A 15,388-nucleotide genomic window follows, 5' to 3' on the forward strand; every position below is an offset into this window, starting at 1 on the left:
ACCTTGCGCTTGCCAGGCAGGCGCTTTTGCTGCTGAGCTAAATCCCCAGCCCCCTACAGACAGATTTTTTAATAAATGGTACTATTTGTAGGGTTAGAAACGCTGCCGAAGATTGTTGCCTGTCCTGCACTGCGTGAGGTCCGAGAAGCGTGCAGGCACGTCATGGGCCCTGACCAGCTCTGCCCTTGCTAGTACACTTCCAGGTGATTCTGCGTGTTTCAGAAGCACTGGATGCTTCCAGCTTGTGTCTCATAGACCAAGAAGCTCCCAGCGCTTTAGTACACAGGCCCTCGGTTCTCCCATATAACTTCCTAGTTGTAGCAAGCTCCAGGCACTCTGTCAAACTCGGGTCTGCTTATTCTGTTTCTGCCAGTCTACTAACTAACCTAGTCTAAACTGCTTCAGTAAGAGGAAACAGGAACAAGAACAACAGCAAGCAAACAACAGAAATCAAGCACACCCACGCTACAAACTTCCCCTCTTGAGTGGAACCTGATTTCTGTGGATCTGCTACCTCATTTGATTTTCACAATAATGGTGAGAGGTAGGTCCTAAATTCTTTATTTCATAATTAATAAGGTAGAAGCTCAAAGAGGCCGTGAAGATAGGTCAGAGTCATATATTCAGTAAGTACAGAAGTTTCAAAACTATTCACCTAAATCACTGCTAGATTACTCTCTTGTACCATTGTAATAAAGCCTACTTGTTCTGAATGAGCCTTCTCTACCTTTTGCTCCATTTATTTTTCTTCATTTGGGCCTGTTTCAGCCCCTGGATGTGGATGCTTTTGATACGGTACTGATTTCATTACAGTCTTGCCCCAGTGGCAGATTAACATTGATATAGATACTTGGCTGCTCTTCTTATCCAGAAGCAGAACCTCAGCATGCCTGGTAGCACGGAGGGGAGCTGAGCTAGGAGGACCTCAGGCTTGCATCTGGCTGGATGTTGTGAATGTGCCTCAGTTGCACACCTGTAGATTGCATCACTAGTACTACAACAGGTGAAGACAGGGAAGAAGGAAGGGAGGGAGGGCGGGCAGAACAAAGGATCTATTTCTATTTTTCTTTCTTATCAGTTTAGAAAGTAGACAAGTCTTACTTGGACCAGCAGTTTGGTATAAATAATGCTGTGACAGTTTAGCGCCATGGATTTGAACAGGCTGTCTGTGGCTGCTTTCATTCCCTGGACCCTTGAGCCATCATGTAATGTGGTTGCCTACTGGACTGGAGATCCCTTATGGAAGGTGTGAGAGTTGCCCCTTCAGCCAGCAGTCAGCCTTTTCCTCTCAGCTGAAGCTTCAGGTGTGTGAGTGGAGCCCTAGTTGAGCCTCCTGCTAACTGCTGTTGCCTGAATGACCCAAGTGAGACCAGCAGAAAAATGAGACAACCAGCTTCGCTCCAATTGTAGAGCTGTAGGCAAGTAAGCAGTTGTTATTTTAAGCCATGAAGCTTTGGAAAAGTGTTAAGTAGAAATAGGTACCTGAAATATTCACTGACTCCTAAATTTACTTTACCTCCAGACATTGAAAAATCAGTACTAATTTTGTATCTTCTGTATTCCCGCCTCCAAATCCTGGGATCTCAGGAAAGGTAAGGTTCTAGCTTGTGTAGGAGAGAGAAAACTGGACAAGTGGAGAGTCTGTCAAAACAAAAGAGTGAAAAGTGGACAGGGAGAACTTACAGGTAGCACAAAGCAGATCTCACAAATTTTAACTTTTGAAGGCGGTGTTAGTAAAAGGAAGGTAGTTGATTTTGAGAATTTTAAGGAACAGAATAATAGAACCGGAATCTACATGTAAGTAGATTTAACGTCCACAGATGAAGCTGTGTGATGAATACCTTGGACCCAGGTGCTCTAGCTCCACCTTGGTGAGGCACATGGCTCATCTTGCCCACTGCTTGGTGTCCTTTGCACCACCCAGGCTAAGGTCGCTCTCTTCCAGGTCATTTCCCAGCCAGTACCTGAGTATGATGGAGTCTCCAGCCCTGGCCATTTCTGCCCACGCAGGACTGTGTGACAGATTGTCTTTGCCCTGGATCTCCACATTAGGATGGTCGGGACTTTCCAAGATTCTCACTGTGTGCCCCACATTGTTCTTCCTGTTCAAGTCTTCCTCTCCCTTTTCTTTTCATAAACTTGTTTGAAGTCTGAAGCCTTTTCTTGTGAAGTCCAGTTTTCTTCTTTACCTGTGGTAGGTGCTATTCCCCAATACTCATATTTTACTCATTCTTCTAGCTCATCATCTGTGTCTTGGAGGACCTAAGCAAGGTAGAACAGGGAGAATTAAACTGATACATAGTTTAGATTAGAAGAATTTAGGCCCCTTCCAGTTGTGCAATAAGGTAGCATGGTCTGCAGCCCAAGCACACCCAGAGAGCGTTAGATCATCATTTTATAATTCTAAGAAAACCCAGTGAGGCATTTCCTACATGACCTGTCTTGTGAGGTAGAGAAGGCACCTATCTAAGTCACAAACTTGATTCTTTGGGAAAAAAATCTATATTATCTTCATAATTTCAGTGCTGTATTCCTATTGGTGTCTATAAAATTTATTTCAGTTGTTAGTATTTGTGACTGTCAAGAGTCATTTGGATCTGCTAAATTAAGCACAAAAAGATGGAACTACAACAGTGTCTAGCAAAAGATGGCTGTTCAAATTAAAGCTCCTGGCAATGTACATGTTTTCTGAGCAGATAACACTAACACTGAAGATGATTAAAGAGAGAGGAATGGAAGAACTGTCAAACACGCTGCTGTTTATTTTAATTTGAGAAATAATCTCCCGTATGGTTTTCCTGCTAATATGTATCCCACGAATATGATAGTGCATCCAGATCTTGCATAATTAGCGCATACCACATAATAGAAGTAATAATAGTCAGTCTGGGAATTATAGGATTCTTAGAATGTGTACTTTCTAGAAGAAATTAAAATATGCTTTTTCATGTTGTGCTTATAAGATATGAATTGAATAGGAATACAAATGCTTACCTGGAAGATTTGAAGTTAAAAAAATCAGAAAATAGGGTATTAGACCAGTCTGATTCTCAGTATTTACACAGCATGTAAAACTAGGGCAAAAATAACAGCCAAGAGATAACCTACTCCAGCCTCTTTCATGTGCCTTTGAATAACTTTTGGAGCCCTGGATGCATGTATAAGATCTGGCAAGAAGACATGGCCCTCATAATACACAGTTTATGATTTGCTTTCTTAAATTTTTTAAGACTTTTTGAGCCTCTACTGTCAGCCAGATATGCTAAATTCTTTGTGTAAATTTTCTTACGAATACCACAGAAGTCAAATTATTTTGATTCTATAAACAAGAAATTTGTGGCATTAGAGAGGTTAAGTAATGCAGCCCATGACACCCTGGCTCACTTTTCAAGGTTATTTAAGATACAAAGTGGTCCTGCCTGGTTTAACCCTGCCATGGCGGGCGTGGGAGCCCTCCAGAGCACAGTGTTCCCTAGACCTTCCCTCTGCCTTCTCCCTCTGCTGTGCCTCAGGTGCCAGGAGCTGAAGGGCACTGGCGAGAGCAGGAGACACTGTGCTGGTCCAGCCCCGCTGCTCTCAGAGCCGGGCTGCGCTTGTGCAGGGCACCGGGAGGCTGCAACGCATTCACCAAGCCCTCCCCACTGCCAACCTGGTCTTATCACTGCAGGCCCCACCCTGTTGTGGCCGTGCCCGTGCTGCTGATGACCTGGGCTCTCCTCTCCCCGTGATTCCAGAAACTGGAGCTGCTTCAGATTTTCCTTTCTCCTTTGCATATATACTTTGCCTCGGGGCTCAGGGGCGAGTCCAGAGTCCAGGGAGCCTGGGGTAGAGGACCTGCAGGGCTGTGTTACCTTTCCCTTGCATCTGGGGCAGCTGTCTTTGAACCAGACTTGAGCATCTCAGTTCTCTCGCCTCTTCTTCTCTAGAGTTTTCTTTTCCCAGAGGCTTTTTCCCTCCTGCATGCCCCGCTTGCCCTGGAAACGGTAGCATAAACACTTCAACCCCGAGAGGACACGCTTTAGTCTTAATGTGAAATCCTCGTCTCACTTCATATTTTACTGTGAAATAATGAAACACACTCATATCATAATTGTGAATGCATACAAAGTAGGTACCTGCAAGAATTGAATTATAATAATTATTTAAGATTTACACTCCGTAAGTATAACTTTGGTATCAAACAAGTGAGGTTTTTTTTTTTAAGTTATTACTAGAGCTCAAAAAGTCAGATATTTCTGTGAAGGCCTTTCAATAATTCATGCTGCCATACCAAAAGGCCTACAGGGACAGGTTATTTTTGTGTATGGCATGGTTACCTTTGTACTTTTCTCTCAATCTTTATTCAGGAGGAGGACAATGTTGTGTGAAAATTGAAAAGAAGTAACATGAAAATTTACAAACCTCTCATCCTTAATGACATGCAAAATAAGGATTTTGAATAGGAGAAAAGTATTGTTACACTGTTGAATTCTTCATCCCCTTAACTAAAATGAAAATCTGGTTTAGATTTTCAAATTGAGGTAGAATATGGGGCAGAAGAATTGTTATCTTTTTTCGCGGTTGTGTATATGTTCCCCAGTCCCAGCAGTCTAGGGCGGTGGAAGGTGAATGAAGGTGGAGAAGGGAGAAGAGAGAAAGGAGAGAGAGGGGCAGAGGAGAGAGTGAGGGCGCTCAGGCCCTGGTGAAGGTTCTGTGCTCAAGCGCAGTATTACCCCTTAAGGGTGATGTGATCCCTTTTTCTGCATGAGCATGATAAAAGTATATCCATCCTACCTACACTAACAACACTTGAGAATTTTGTGCTTTTTTTGATTAACTGCATGGAAATTGCTAAATACTATGTAAATCCATGCATTTTGAATAGGATGAGCACCCTGATTTATCTAATACATGGATTTGTAGGGTAGATTTGCATCCATGACTTTGGTTTTGTTTTGAGTAACTTGCATGAGGAACATGAAGAATACAGTTTTATTGAACAAATGTACGTATGTGACTTTTATGTGTCTTCTGAAATGTCAGATGTTGTGTGTGGTTATGTGTATATTTAATGTGCAGTTATTCTTCCCTCCCCTCCCCTTCTCTTCCCTTCCCCCTCTCTCTGTCCCTTTCTCTCTCTCTCTCTCTCATTCCCTCCCCTCTGGAAGAGGAACCCAGTCCTTAGCACTAAACTGCATCCAGCCCTCTTTTTATTTTTTAACTTTAAGACAGGATCTCACTAATTTGCTAAGTTGCCCAAGCTAGTCTTAAACTTGCTATTCTTTTGCCTTAACCTTCAACAGTGCTGTGAGTGTAGGCACTCAGCACCACATCCACTTCATCTGTTTTTCATTTTAATTGATTTCCATAATTTTAAAGTTGGAGTGCAAGAAAAATATTTCAACATATGAAGCTTAAGAAAAAACCTATCCTGTCACTGTGTTTGAACACCTGTACAGATACATCATTTGTGAACTGCAGTGTACATTATAAATAACTTCATCTTGGGTAAAATAAGGGTCACAAACTGTACAAAGAAAAAATATAGTGCCCTTACACTCCTACTCCTATTTTGGGGGTTTAATGGGAATTCATGCCGCCTGTCTTTGTGCAAAGGTGTTAATGTTCTCTTAATGTAGTTAAAATCGTAGAGTAAGAGCTTTTAAGTTCCCAGAATGACAAATGCCATATATAAATATTAGTATCCATGAGTATTTAACATCTATTTATCATCTGCACATAGTTTTCATTTCATTTTAAGAGCATGTGCAAAAAACAACCACCAAAAAAAAAAAAAAAAAACCAAAAAAAAAAACGTGTGGGCTGTGCTCAGAATTCCTCTCCTAGGTAAAGGTGTCTTTGTCTTAGGCTTCAAACCTGCTCCATCAAATGAGGTTTGAAAATAGTTGAATGGAGAATTCCTATTTGAGCAGACTGGTGAGTGTATTTTTTTAATATATTTTTCCTTGGAAATACTCATTGCTTTATTAAATAGATTAAAACTCATTTTTAGTCTTCATGGCATAGAAAACTGGTTCATGAGTTCTCTGGAAATTAAAACAAAACAATGATTCATAAAATAAGCAATACAATCATGAACTGCTTAGGGAAGGAGAGTCTTACAGCTACTATACCTATAGAAGAAGCCAGTATGCTAATTCTAGAGTGAATTCTACTACAGGATAGATGGTTTTAACATCTGAATTTATTAACCTGTAAAGGTAGAACTTTAAATGGAAAATAATGATAGTACCTTAATTATGGTGATTTTATTGAAAGGCTAGTACTCTTAATAGGAGATGCACTCTGGGTTTCCGGAGCAGTGGCAGCTGTCACACATCAACATTTTTTCCTGAGAATAGGTGTAGTGTAGGGTATTTTTCAAGGACAAGTTGCTCAGCTATTGTCTCCAGGAGCACTGCTAGTTAATATTCAACAGTTTTCTTAATCAAAATTGTGTGTCCTGCTCCCCAGAGTGTTTGTTAAAGTGATTGTGTGTTTATCAGAGCCCTCGACAGCAGAAACAGAGTGTTCCTGGCCGAGGTGCTGGTAATGAGGACCTGGATTATTCCAGGGTGCTGGTAAGAAAAGGAAAATGCTGTCAAAATATATTGTTTGTAAAAAATAATTACGATAGCTCAGAAAGTCAGCCCTTTCTTTGAGGCCCTTGTACTTTACATAATTTCAATTGTTTACGTTGAATGTGAGGTGGTAGGGGTATGGTGATACCCTGCTATAAACTCCAGCAGTGGCATGCTGCAGATCAAGGAGTCTGGGGTCTCTTAATCGCGGCGTCTGTTGGATGTCTGATTAAGGCTCTTCACAACATGTTTCCTTAAGATTACGGGAATTTCTTAATGAAGAAAAGCTTGAGGGGCTTTCAAAAGCCCAGTCTGGCATTATACAAACAGTATTGAAAAGGACATGTGGAAAAAACATGTTTTACCAAAAGTGAAATAATGCATCACCTAATATTTTCCACCAAATGCTCTACCCAGAATGTAGGTTTGGTTACTGCATCTGTTTTGAACACCAAATTATTTTCTGTGACCAAAAGCGACTTTTGGAAGCAGAAGCATCTTGATTGGATGTGACTTTTTCTGCTGTGGATATCTCACTTCCTGTTGCGCTCATATGTACTTACAGAGCAGTATTCCAGGATGCATTGTTTGAAAAATACAGTCACTCTACTTCTATGAAGAACATTTATTTTTAGGTTTTGTATTGTTTGTAATGCATCTCTGAGGAATGAAAGCTGCTGCAACAGTCCTTTTTAATTTTTATGTTGATGTCTTCTGGAACCAGAACATTCAATAATAAAATACAATTTAGGGAATTGTTTTACATAATGAGAAACACTTTGGCCATTAATTAAGAAACAGTATACCTACGTTCCATAGGAGTTAATCTTTGTAGAAAAAACTACCACTTTTGAAGGCAACAGCCAGAAATATCAATCACTTCAGTGATGCTGAGATACACACTGCACTTTTAAGCATTGATCTTTGATGTAGAAAGATGGGTATGTTAATATAAAAAGTTACTACATATTTGAAACTTAACTCATAGTATATGCTGATATTGAAGATAACTTTTTTACTTAGCATTGTTATGTATAGGCAATTCCTTTTTCCTTTTAAGTAAATTGATCAGTGTTAGGATTGTATTCAGTTGTTAAAATTGTTTCCCACTGTGAATCACAATCAGGTTGATTTGACACCAGATTTTGGAAGAATTGTGTGTCCGTTCTAGGAATGGGAACCACATAGTAGGTTAAATAAGTTTAATATAAAAATTAATAAAATATGACAAAATAGTAACTACAAGACAGAAAATCCAGGTGATTGCCCAGGGTCTGCCTCAGCACCTAGATGGCCTGTTGTCAGGGACACGCTGGTGGTCCAGAGGTTAGGTCAGGTTGTGCATCTCATCTGGTGGCCGCACATCAGAGGGCATATGTACCCCGCTGAGCCTGTGGGGACCTGCAGCAGGCTCAGTTGGACTTTGGGGGCATGAGGGTTGGGGCAGGTTGCACACAGTTCTACTGAGAGAAGTCTGGGGAGTGAGCATTTTCACGTGGAGAGGGTCTCGGAAGGTTAGCAGTGGGCTGATATTTTACACCTGGTGGGATCCCTGCACTTTGATCCCCATGTGGCTGAGGTAAACCTCTACTGTGTCTTCTCACATCTGCACTCAAATTGCTGAGCCTCATACTGTGGGAAACCAGAGTAGAGCCCCTTTTTCCTGCAGTGTGCCTGTAACATCCCATACCGGGACAACTCATGTTAGGTAGAAATGCATAAAGGAATTCTTGGTGTGATCAAAGGACATGTATTTATTCAAAGGTGCATTTGTAGTTCGGAGGCAACAAATTTGTAACTGACACATATTGCCTTAGATTTCACTGCCAGTGTAAATTGCCTTTAAGAACATCATGTTTAGAGGTGCCATAAACTTGCCTATCCTAATTGGTTGCATTATTCTTATGTTCAGAAGCTAAATGTGGGTGTATGTGTATTTTTCACTGTTATCTGTTACACTTACTATCCAGAGCTTTCTGGCTTGAGAATGGAAGCTTGTGTCTTTATGCCACTTCTAAGTATGCTCAAATTCTTCACTAGAGCGGCCTCAGTGGATGGCTCTCACAAAGTATTAGTAGACCATTCTAATTAAAACATCCAGATCTCTTTTATAAACAAGCAGGAAACTATCCCCAGCGTCTCCACTGGAAATAGCATATGGCTCATTTGGCAAAGCTGAAGAGCAATATTGATTTAGGGACACTAAGACTATGCAAGTGCATAGACCCCTCTGTCCCTAGTCCGTCCCTTCTCCTCTGCCACTGTACAGTCATTTCTATGGTTTCGGTGAGAAAAATGTATTATTATTGTTTGTGTTCTATTGTTCTCTAGATGCTACATAGTCATATACCATAGTAATTGTACAAATAAGTTGTCAACTATTATCAATATTGGAGGTCAGTATACAGGCGTGTGTCAATGTGGTATTTAAAAGATATATACTAATACATAATTTTTGGATAAAGCCGATTTACTATGCAAGGAAGCATCAGTATGCACTAAATTATTCTTCATATTTATGTTTATTGTTGCCTTAACCAAAAAATTACCACGGGCAAACACATTTTTCTAGCATTCAGGACATAGAACAGTTTTATTATTGTGACTTATTATTTATTATAGGAAAGAGAAAAAAGCTTTTGATGAAATTTTATAATTGCTTCAGCAATTTGTTTTGGATTTGTAATTTTTCTTGGGATGATTTCTTTCCTTTAGGTAAAGGAAGGGTGGTTAGTTTATTATACATTGTAAAACAAATTCCAGTGTAAATAAATCCAACAGATACATTGTTTGCAATTATATTTTTGGAAGAATGTTGTAGGAACCGGAACACTGAGAACCAGATACTTAAGTCAATTTTTTTGTATTGTGGAAAATAGGTGATTTCATACAAACCATTATAATGTCTGTGAAATGAGTAATGGAATGATTGTAAGACAAGGGGTGTGTCGTGATATGAAATAATTTCTAAGGCTCTTCTAACATAAAAGTAAAATCTCCTGAGTCCTACATTCAAGATGTATTAACATATTCATCTGTCCTGAATACAGCAAAGCATTAATATAATAGTGGACCTAGGAGTAATGGTAGACACTATTTCCAATTTTAATCTGTAATTTTTGAATTGTAAGTGTTTTGTTCATTTTTGTTCATTTTCATATAGAAAGGAATATATGAAATAATTGAGTTAAAAAATCACATATCCCATTTAGAACAAAAAAGTATATGAAAGAGACAATGTGGTAGCTTTCTGTTTCCACAAAAATACCCAAGATAACCAGTTTATGGTGAGAAAAGGTTTGCTTTGGATCAGAGTTTTCACGCTGGGTCCAGCGGGCCTGCAGCTTTTAGGCCTCTCTGCTGGGGACAGCACTTCATGGTGGGTACACACGGTACTGGACTTGCTCATCTGGTGGCCAGGAAGTGGAAAGGAAATTAATACTGTACCAGGTCTCACAGTCTCATTTGAGGACTTGCCTGCAGCGACCTAACCCTCCTGCGAGACCCCAGCTTGTGAAAGTTCCAGGATGTCCCATTAGTGCCACTCTGCGGAGCGGTCCTTTAGCACTTGGGCCCTTGGGACGCACTTCAGAGCCAAAGCAGAGAAGATAATAGATGGTAATACATGAGTCTATGAAGGAGAGAATGAAAACATGGAAAAGAACATGGCCCTAGTAAATGATGGGGTAGATTGCAATTAGCAAATAGCCACAAAGTGCATCATTGCCCTGACTCTGTGAATATGAAGCTTTCCCTTTGGTTAGAAAGGGCCAGTTCTTGTGTAGAGCATTTAATGAGTGTCCACCAAGTACGTGACTGGTAGATACAGAACTGATTCTTTATTCTCATTCTGCTCCTCTGAGGACCACTTGCAAGCTTTCAGTGGAAATTCAGGGGACTTGCTGAAGGCCACACAGCCTAGTGGTGATGAGTGAAGGTGCAAATCCCAGGGCCCCGTGCATTTCTGCTGCGTGTTATGGTTTCTGAGAATTAAAACTAAATATTGTATTTTGTTGCTAAGGACTCCATAATTTTATTAACTTTCATTTCAATTCAAAGTAAAAACCAGACTGTGATAGAAATGGACATAGTAAACATATTAGAATTTTTAAAAATATATTTCCTTTTCTTCTAAGTGGGAACGTTCTTTTTACTGTCATGGCTCATTAGTATGTCCATGTTTCTCTCCTGGCTCAGATAATAAAAATCAAAATGTGATTATTTCTCCTTTTTAGCTTATTTATAGGTTCTTATTTCTGTAAAATTGCTACTTAGCTATTACATTAATGAAAATAATAATTGTCACAGCAGTGGAATTATAAAATTTCCATTTTGTTTTCTATCATCCCATTATACCAATGAATATGTTGTAGGATGATTTTTCCTATCTCTCCAATTAGAATGTAAGCTTCTAAAAGGCTGTAACATTTTCCCTTAATGAGAGCAGCTGCACACAAAGGCTGTTAATAACCATTAGAAGTTAAACATCTGATTATTCTGAATAGAGAGAGATATAAAATAACATGTTACTAAAAGGAATAAGAAAGGAAATCTGACATTTTCATGGAGTTTAAAAACTTCTAGGCAAGATTTGTTTTATGGTTAAATGGTGTGATTCTGGACAGAGATGAAAGATCCGGGATCATGTGTAAGTTTTAGAGTCACTGTGAACAAGTGAATACAGAATAAGCTGGAGCTGGGTGAGGAGTCATTCAGGAGGCTGAGGCAGGAGGATCTCAGCAAGTTTGAGGCCAACCAGGGCTACCTAGTGAGTTCAAGGCCAGCCTGAAGTATATATAGTGAGTCCCTGTCTCACAGATACAGAGAAGGTGCTGTAGAGTTGCATGACCTAAGTTTGAGTTAGAGCTTTGTCAACATCACCTTGATTTTAGTCTCACTAAACTTTTTCTTCACCTACAACCTAATAATTTTAGGAGGTCTTCATGTAAGGCTTTGTGAGGATTAATTGTTAGAATGGAAAACCATCCACTAAAAGCAGATAAAGGCTCAATAAATATAGCTTGTTTTAAGTGTTAACTGATAACTTTGATGAAGATTATATTCTGTACTAAAATTCTCAATATTATTTTGAACTTTGTGGAGAGCAAAAACAAAGGGCTTTTCATTGTCACAGAAGCCTACTTTTTTTCTAGTTTGGTGACTTTAAATTTTGAACACCATTTTAAAAATTTACTTTCATTCTTCTTTTAGGGTAAATATGTGCAGCGCTTTTTAGATTTCTGAGTAAATTTGCCCGCCCTCCTTTGGTATAGTGTACTGAGTTACCTCGTTGTTGCCGGACCCACAGTTCAGTCTAATTGATCTCGGCTTCCTTTTCTCTTCCTTCTCACAAATCAGAGTTCAGGAAAAGGCATTTTCATTGGCTTGGGTTTGTTTTATATTCTTGTAACAGCCCATTGTTACTTTAGAGTTAACTGGCTTTTATTTGTATGTCTCATGAAATTCAGAAGGACTGTGTGGAAATGGCTGATGTGCACCTAGACTGCATTTGTATTACATTTCCAAGTGAGTATTCAGAGCTCTGTGTGCAGAATTGTAGCTGAGACATTTTCTGAATTTAACTGTATTCCTGGGTCCTTCCGACCAGTTTCATGCATTGTCTCCTTTGCCTCCTGGTGTCTGTGGGGGAAAAGTGTGAACTGGACAGTCGCAGTAGCATTACCCTGCTCTGAAATGCTAGCCTTCTCTAATTAAGATGTCACAGAACGCATTATAAAACATTTGCAACCACAAGACATCTAATAGCCTAGGAAAATTGGACCAAATAAGTGCCTTTCGGTTTTCATTTCTCCTTAGGGACTAGGTAGAAACAAGTTCTAGAAAAGACAATTAATATTTCTCCCTGTATATTCAGTCATCCTGAAATAGTTATCCCTTTCCCTCACTGAGCATAATTATTTACTAGGGTTATAGACCAATTGATCAGCTGATCTCCTGTGACTGATTGTGGGCTGTTATGAAGGAAAAATGAATTTATTAAGCATCTCAGTTTTACTGTTACATTTTACTATTACCATTTTGATTTTCAACAGATGTTTCTGCTTAAAAGTAATGTATGCGAACATTCCATTTTACATGTGCAATAGTAAAAACCTTTCCCAAGATCAAACAGTTAACAAAATCAAACTTCGACTCAGGTTACTTTGTTTTTAAATCTTAATCTTTGCTGCCACATGCTTTTATTTTCGTATTTGACTATACTTTTTAGTACTTTGCTTGCTGGAATACAGAGTTTGCTTAGTTTTACAGTTTGTCTTATTTTTACGGGACATACAAATAAAAACCCTGTAGATAATTATCAATACATTATTATAAAAGCATGTAATAAGCCCAAGACAGCAAGAATGTCCTTTCACTGAACTTTTTTGTTTTGTTTTCAATAAAAATTCATTCCTCAAATTTTTATTGAGTCCACTGCTAGAACTTCGTGTTCTAATCCCTGGGTACAGCAGTTAACAAGACAGATATAAGCTCTACTTCCATGAAACTTACTTTTGGTTGGGAAAGACACCAATAACCCACTGGGAAAATGAGCAATGAAAATACCAGGTTGTGATAAATGCTGTGTATAAACTTAGACTGTGGTGGTGTAATTGAGTGATAAGTAGCCTCTTTGGGTGGCAGAATCAGAGGTTGCCTACATGGGTGATATCTACAACTGATAGTTTACTTGCCCCAAAGTGATAGTCACAGGCAAGTGACTGGGTGAGGGAGGTGTTAATGAGTGCCCAGGACTTCGATGTGCCTGGACAGTGAAGAGTAAAGGGCACGGCGGGGGACCAGATGCCACAGGAGAGCCCTAAGTCTCTGGCGTGGGTATGGTGGAAGGCAGAATGCCGACCTCGTTTCCTGAGCAGGTGTGGCTGTGCCCGTAAGGGGAGAGCACTGAGGTTCGTTTGCCATGGGTTGAATATGGTTGATGAGTGAGAGGTGGAATCCTGGAGAACACCTCGGCTTTGAGTGCTTATGCTGGAAGATGATGGTGTAGATTTGACGATGGGAGTGACAAATTTTCACTTCAGGGTTTTCTTTAGGCTAAATTAAATTTGAAGTACTTGTTTGAACCATGTGAAATTGCTGATGATTTTTGACCAACAAAAGCATCCATCTCATTGCAGTTCAACTTAACTATTAGACACATGGACCTTTGCCACCGGGAATCATTATGCAAACCCCACTTCTCTGTGGGATCTTGCACCTTACTCAGTTCTAGTAAGGGTCGATTCAAGAGAACCGTGTCTTCACAAATGTCTGACTTGTCATTAGCACTTTAAAAATCTTAGTTACTTTTTCCTATGTCCCAGACTGTGATCACAAATTATTAAATATAATTAATAGGAAAATGGAGTGATTATTCCGTGGCAGACATGGTGTTTTTTCCTCTCATTCCTCACAATAGTGTTGGCTGCATTCCACAACCCTAGCCATAGGGAGCTATGAAAGACACAGGAATGCTCATTGGGAACGTGGCTCTTTGTGACGGCTGGACCTTCTTACTTCACTCTCCATAAAGAAAGCTCACCAGTAGTGGAGACAGGAGCTGGCTACCCCTCTAGGCAGTTTTTCCTTTGTCAAGGAAGAACTTGCATGTGTTAGCATAATGATTCAAATTGTTACTTTTATTAAGTACTGTTAAATAAAGTTCATATATTAATAATACAAGTGATAAAATTTGGTGTTTTTCAGTATATTCACAGAGATATTCACACAGTAAAATTTAGAACATTGTGTTTACCCCTAAGAGAAACACAACACCCACTAGCACCCACCCTAATATTCTCCACTTTCCTAGTTTAAGGCCGCCACTACTCTACTCTCTAACTTTACGTATTCGCTTATTCTACATATTTCCTGTCTTCTGTGAGTGTTCTTCTTTTCACTTAGCATAGTGATTTCAAGGATAACCCCTGTTGTAGCCCGTATCAGTATTGTATTCCTTTTATTGCTGAACTATTTTCATTGTATAGATATACCATATTTATTTTTCCATTAATACACTGATGGTATTTTGTGTTGTTCCTACTTTTTGGCCTTATGAACAATGCTTCTTTGAATGTTTGTGCAAATTTGTATGAAGGTTTGTTTTTATTTCTCTCGGGTATACATCCGGGAGTAAATTGTTTGCCTTTTGGTAACTGCGTGTTTAATATTTGGAGACAGTGACAGACTGCTTTCCGATATGCTTACACCTTTGTATGTGTCAGCACTGAGGATGAGGATTCCAGTTTTTCCCCTCTGGAGACCAATTGCTATTGTCAGTATTATTTACTATAAGCTCTCCTGGTGTGCACGCAGTGCTAGCTCATTCTGGTTTTAATTTGCATTTCTGAAAGGATAGTTATGTTGAGCATCTTTTAATGTGCCTAGGGCTATTTATATCTTCTTTGGATAAATATTCATATTTTTGTGCATTTTAATTGGGTTATTTTTCTATTCTTGAGTTGTGGATTTAAAAATATATAAATTCTAGGTACAAGTTACTTTTCAGCTATATAGCTTACAAATGTTTTCTTCTCCAAGTAAGCTGCTATTGCTATTCTTGATGGTATCTATCTTTTGTTGCACAAAATTTTAAATTTTGATGAAATCTAGTTCACTGATTTTGTTTTGTGTGTGTGCTTTGATGCTGTATCTGAAGTTTTGTTTAACCCTATATAATTAATGTTTACTCCTGTGTCTTCTCCTAAGACTTTTATAATTACACTGTAGGTGTAAGTTTATAAGCTATTTTAGGTTAATTTTTGTGTATATTGCAAGTCAGAGGTTCAATTCATTATTTTACATGTAATAATTATATTGTTCTGGGA

The 15,388-nt window shown here is 39.1% G+C and overlaps 1 protein-coding gene across 3 annotated transcripts in view; it reads left to right on the top strand.

Annotated features, from left to right (window-relative positions):
• Positions 1-15,388, top strand: part of Ccser1 (coiled-coil serine-rich protein 1) — a 1,107,714-nt gene that overhangs the window by 876 nt on the left and 1,091,450 nt on the right. The window lies entirely within an intron of this gene.

This window comes from Chinchilla lanigera, unplaced genomic scaffold, assembly GCF_000276665.1.
Source record: "Chinchilla lanigera isolate Chin_1 unplaced genomic scaffold, ChiLan1.0 scaffold00004, whole genome shotgun sequence".
NCBI lineage: Eukaryota > Metazoa > Chordata > Mammalia > Rodentia > Chinchillidae > Chinchilla > Chinchilla lanigera.